Here is a 6,829-nt window from a genome sequence, read left to right as displayed (position 1 = left end):
GTTAACCGTGAGTTTTCTTGTTTCTTTCAAACCATATTATCCAAGCAACAATTAACATCTTTTCAAAAGTTTCTTTTTCTAAGATTTCAGAGGTATATAGTAATACGCATTTGAAAGATATATATTCCTTTTGGCATAGGAGAAAAGGGTAGTCCATTTGCTTCCATATATCTTGGGAATAAGGACACCAGAAAATTGTAATTTAATTAGTTTGTGTTTGGTAAAAATTTGGTTGTTGTCTGGTAACAATTAAATTTTTGAAAATTAAATATAAAATAGTATTTGGTAATTTTATTTTATTTTATTTTTAATTTTAAACAAAATTTATTAAATTTTGAAAATAAAAAATTTTCACTTTCAATTTTTTTTTAAATAGTTTTCAACTTTTAGTTTTTTTTTCTTTTCTTCTTTAAATTAGCACATCATTTTATATTGTTAAACAAAAAATAAAAATAAAAGTTATCAAAAGCGTTTATTATTTTTTGTTTTTAAAAATAAAAAACAAAAATAGTTACCAACACATATTTTTATCTTTTAAAAATAAAATTATATTTCCAATTTTATGTTTAAAAAATTAAAAAGCAAAAATTTTACCAAACACAACCTTTGTTTTTTGGCAAAGGGAAAAGCATGAGATTGGTGTTGGCAGCTAGTGGGGATTTCGTCTCAAATATGCATATTGTGATAAACCCAACCTGTAGGGTTGGAAATGAGTTCAAGACTTCTGCATTAATTTTATGTTGTTTTAAGAGTACTACTCTAAGTTTTATTTTCAGCATTTCATGACTTGAGTCCAAGTACATGATTTTAAGCATTTTCAAGTACCGTACTGATTTTATATTTTTAACATTTTGACATCCCAATAACATGCATTAAAGACTATAGGGTGTTTCTCCAGTGCGGCTCCCGAAAACAGCCGCACCGGTGCATGCATTTTTTAAACCATAGATTATTAGATAGATGGTGTAGATTAAAAGGTTTTATAATGGTAGTGTAATTGTTACCTTGTTTATTGGCGTAGGTGATAGCAGCCTTTCTTTTATTTAATATATTTATTCTATTGGGAATAGGTTCTGACAAAAAAATGACAACCAATAGTATGCTTTATTTAATACATTGGACCGACCAACTAACTTTGAAGTTAATTAAGGTGTGGGAAAGAAAATTAGTGTATTTGCCACAAATTTAACAAATAATCTTGGAACCGACCAAATCGAGGTAGATATGGAGAATGGAATTCGACAACGTGTTCGTGGAAGGGCACTCGATGAAGACGACATTGCCAACGCGTTCAGGCTAATTATTCTACTTGGAGGACTTCGTGCCAAACCTCCAACATTCGAAAACGTCATATCCTCCGTATCAGGGGGACTCGCTGCAGTCGATGGTTCACGATCCGTATCCCCCACTACAGTGGTGAATGAAGTAGTTCCTCCCATGGCTGCCAATGCTGCCGCTGAAGAAACGGTTGATGTCAGGATTAATGAAGGAAGGCAATCTCAGTCCGCATATGGGGTCCACGTCATGTTGTTGTAATCTATGATTATTTTGATGAGCTGTTAATATAGTATACATATTATCGTTGTATGTTAGATGATATTAATTATCTAGTGCCTTTGGAAGTTATAGTTGTAACATTATGTAGCCTAGGTCCCATCGGTTTTTTTTTTTTTTAAATAAATGTATTGTTCATTATTAAACATATATATAATACATTATATTACTGCTTTTCAATATTAATGGCGGAACCAATTACATAACTTACCCTTATTAATTTATTTGAAAGTTTTTCGAGAGAAGGCAAATCGGTGGTAATTGTAGAAAGTGGGTTAAATAATGATTTCAACCATGAGGTTAATAATTTTGACACATACTGCATTTACCATGGACCCAATTGAGGTAGGTGAGGTAAAGGAACGTCCCACCCATACCCAACATTAATTTACCATTACATAATATTTTTATTTGTTGAGGGGATTGAAAACCATATAAACACGAGGCAGAGTTTTATTGGTGGATATCAAGAAGCCAGTTGACATTGCATGCAGGTGTGAAAGGTTGTGTGTGCTTTGTGACCACCCAAATATTGAACCTTCTCCCATCTCTTGCATAGGGACACTGGAAGGGCCATCAGATGCAAAAGGAGGTGGAAGACAAGACCATATTTGGAGATGGAGTGCATCCCCGAGAGGATACTCAAATGGAGTCAGTATTTCAGGTGGAGTGAGGGTTCGAAGAAAATTAATAGCCATGCCAAAGCTGGGGGGGTGACTCATCATCTGAAGAGGGAATGAAGGAGAGTGTCGACAATAGGGTGGCAATGAGGATGACTCATGTACTTGCTCTTTTAGAAGGGGTGTTGGACCATGTGGATGAGATTTGTGAGATTATGGTTGAGATTCATGATGAGTTAGTCACAGGTAAGTCGCATGAAAGTATGAAGCACCGATGATTGAAGTAGACGCTATTATGTCCTTCATATCTCCGACTATATATCATCTATTATATTTGGGTTAATTTTTCTGGTGATCGTAGCCTAAGTTATGTTATTACTTGGATGTTTTTTCATTATGTAGTAAATTGGGTTGTACAATGTCTATGTTTATTTTGTCTGAAATGGTTCTGAGGAATTATATTATGAAATTTTTAAAGTTTGCCTACTATATTGTTAGACCATGGTATGTTCCTCCCTTAGCTGTGAGGCTTGCACGTGAGGTTTTAAACTTAAGAAAAAAATCCTATGCAAACAAGTCTACAATAACCACTCAACTCTAACTATATCCAACCAATAGAAGTAAAATAAAGTAGCACCACGGGTGCGGTTGTTTTCAGCAACTGTATAGGAGAAAATTCCAAAGACTATATATGATTTTCTAACGTCATTTTATCTCAATTAGTCCACTTTTAGTAACCTAAGGACCTATCTTCAAAAGAGTTGACTTTTAGAGGTCGTTGACCTCTCAAGTACGTAATAGTATCCCTAATGAGTCGATAAGTAGGAAAATTGGGTCATTACACATAGCCTACAAATACACACCTTATCGCCCTAGGACATAACTTGGTCGTTTTAGGGACCATGTTCTTATAATAAGCAAGACACCCCCACACTTTGAGATACCCTAGGTTAGGCTTCTTCCCTTTCCATATCTCATATGGTGATATTTGATTTTTCTTTAAAGGACTGCGGTTCAAATATGACACGTGGATAGCAAGGCTTCATCTCACATTGCGAAACCCAATTTAGTATGTAATAGCATATCATTAATCATTTCAAGAAAAGTTTTATTCTTTCTTTCTGCTATACAATTTTGTTGAGATGTATAAGATAATGTACATTCATGAATTATTCCACGCTCTTCACAAAATAAGTTGAATTCATTATAAAAGTATTCACCACCCCTATCATTTCTAATTACTTTTATTTTCCTTTTCAATTGATTATCAACTTCGGTTTTATATATTTTACACATATTAAATGCTTTATCTTTATTCTTAAGCAAGTAAACATATGTGAATCTAGAACAATCATCAATGAAAGTAATAAAGTTCCTATTTCCACTTCTAGTCATCATTCCATTAAGTTCACATAAATCACTATGCATAAATCTAACAACTTAGTTTATCTTTTAACACTAGAAATAGTTTCTTAGTCAATTTAGATTTCACACATAGCTCACATTTATGTGAAAATGAGCATAACACACACTAAATTAACTACAAATCTTAACAATCATACCCATCACTAAAAACTTGTTGGGATTAGTGCCCTTTAAAGCATATGTTTTGAACAATGTTTTATGAAATAAATAATTGAAATGAATTTTGAATATATTGTTTGTTTATTATTATTATTAGAATAATATCATATGAATATCAAAAAATTCCCAAATTCGTTATTGTGATTACAATCTAGTATTGGTACGAGAGGAACGAATTTAACCAGTTCGCAGTAAAACAAAGTTATGTGGAATATTTGGATTAAATACTGTAAGTATAGTTCACTAGTATTGTTATCCCCATTTCCTGACGTGGGCCCAGGACGGTGGTCTAGGCCCATGGTCTGGGCGTTCAAATGTGGGCCCGGGCCAAGCCTGCTCGGTACAGGAATATCCAAGGGGCACGACCCTAGTGCGATTCTGAGTCCGGACGGTGTCCGGGATGGTGATCCAGGACAGTTGTCCGGGAGACGTACAGACAGCCCAGAATCCCGTTGAATTATACGTAAAACGGTCCGGGCCTGTGGTAAACGAAGAGGGACAAAGGTAAACGAACCCGGATCAGGTCGTCCCCGGTTGGTAAGGAAAAGCATCCGTGACCCTGAAGCCGCCCCACGACGCGTGGGGGTTGTCCCCACTTTTCACCTGCGGAAAAGGCCACCTCAGGATTGCACGTCGTTGTTTCAGACCTGCACTGACACGTACTCTAACTGGTTTGGTCCCCTGAATCAGCCTCGTAACTCGAAGTGTCCAGACCAAAAGCACCGTTTTGTCGGGCAAAACCCAGTTCTTGGGCCGCCCTATTGGGCCTTAATTAGTCTTGAATCTATGTATGTTTTATCTTTTATATTGGGCTTCCACCAGAGAAGCCAAGAGTGTCCATATCTCCGATGGGCCCAGGTCATACCCGGCCCAGACCCAGTGTTCCTATGAGCTTATAAATACAGGCGATAGAACACTGGAAAAAGGATCTTTCTTCGACTTATATACAGTTACTCTGTCCAAACATAGAGAGAAACACCATTGTAAAAGACTTTCCAAGCTCTAATACAACTGACTCATGGACTAAGGCTCATTAACGCCCTAACCACGTAAAAATCCCGAGTTAATCTTCAACTTTCCATATCATTATTCTTATCTATTATCCATTAGTGTGGTTTCTGAAAATCTCGGTAAACAAGTATTATGAATACATGTAATCTAGATTCAGATAACTGATGTAGTATGACATCTTAGTGGAGGTACTTTGTATAAAGTGGTTATTAATTAAACATATCAATAAGATGATCATATACAAATTGATCTTAATCCTGAAGTTATTATGAACTTATGTTTATGTCATATGAGTTCTTTGATTCACTCGTTATGGTTTGTCAGAATGAACAAGCTGAAAACTTTTGTTTTGGGAACTCATTGATGTAAACGGCTGAGGTTATAATATACATATATGGAATCTATACATTTTCGAGAGAAATTGAATAATGGTTCTCTTAAGGGTTGACTTTTGGAACTGAAAGGTTATTGGGCTCAAATTAACCTTTACTAGTAAAGTTAGTGGTACTTAAAGAAACAAGATATAATTAAAGATGTTAAATGGTAATTAATTCTTACTTTAATTACGAACCATTAATAGATAATTGAATTGTATGTAGTGATTAAATCGATGAACACTTTTATGATTTAAAAGTACTCAATAAATAAATGTCTATAATTACAAGAGTGCAATCTCATATTTTTAGTGGAATAATATTGTGATTAATAAATTAAGATTATTATATTAAAGAGTTTTAATTAATAATCTAAATTTATTGGAGCTTGAAATTATAGGTCCATAAGTGCCTGAGATGGCTCTATCAACACTATTCAATGTGAGATTTGAAATTGGGAAAAATCAGGAAAATGACATATTTGGAAGAAATTTGTTCTTCAAGGTCAAATATGTAATTGAGACAAATTGATTAATTAATATATTAATTTTTGAAATTGCTAAATTAATTATATTTTTTAATTAAAAATGGCATTTTCGAAAATAGCATTTAAATAATTAAGATGATTAATTAGTTTTATTTATTTAAATAATGTGAAAAAAATATTTCAAAATGGATTTGAATTTGAAATGATATTTATTCTTTAATTAATCTAATAAATAAGTTATTCAGTTTAGATATTTTCGAATAAATAATAATTAAAAGAAAATGGTTAGAACACATCCCTAAAATCAGGTATGTGTTATATGCCAATTACATTGCATGTAACAGAGTCTAAGAATGAGTCTTGTATATTTATTTATTTTATTTTATTATTTAATAATTAATTTATAATTTGAATTTCAAAATTTTAATCATTTCTTTTATAAATTTATCAGATGAAAATAGTTTTTAACATAAGACTTTTGGCAGAAAGAAAATAGATTATATTATTTTCTTGAACTGTTTTGGATTGAATGTTCGTTGGAGATATAAAAAGATAACGATGATTCTTGTTAATTCTTCAATTGGTAACTCCTCATATTTTATTTCTCTATGATTAATGTATTGCATGTTAATGTATTCGATTATTTAAAGTATGTTTAAATAAAAAAAATTAAAATTTCTGGCCCAATACTCCGTGTTTTATGCTGCGCATATTACACCAGTTACCAACAAAACAATCTTAAACCTAGGAGAAACCAACTCTTGTGTAATTGAAGAGACTGGCAACTTGCGAAGCCTCCACCGCCCCTCTTTCGCAGCTCAAACTCTGATTTATGAGCCCTCCTCCTCCCTTTTTAGTTGTAACATCAGTCATCCTTCTCGAGACCTTCTGCTCAGCCCCTTCAATCCCTACTTTTTTTTTTCATAGTTTTAAAATATGATCTGATGTTTTTTCTTCATCAATCTGGAATTTAAAAGACTTGGTAAAATTCCAAGGGAAAGAAAAAGACGATACTTATTTTGATTTTTGTTTTTAGGATTATTTTAATTAAATTTGTTTTAAAAAATTAATTTAATTATTTTAACTTTTTAGATTATTTTGTTTTGTTTTTAAATGTATTATCAAATATATTTTTTAAGATTTTATTCGTAAAGTAAAAAAAATTATAAGTAATTTGTATTATTATATTATATGGACCA

Source organism: Humulus lupulus, chromosome X (assembly GCF_963169125.1).
Source record: "Humulus lupulus chromosome X, drHumLupu1.1, whole genome shotgun sequence".
In the NCBI taxonomy this organism is placed as follows: Eukaryota; Viridiplantae; Streptophyta; class Magnoliopsida; order Rosales; family Cannabaceae; genus Humulus; species Humulus lupulus.
Note: the sequence above shows the minus strand (reverse complement) of the source record.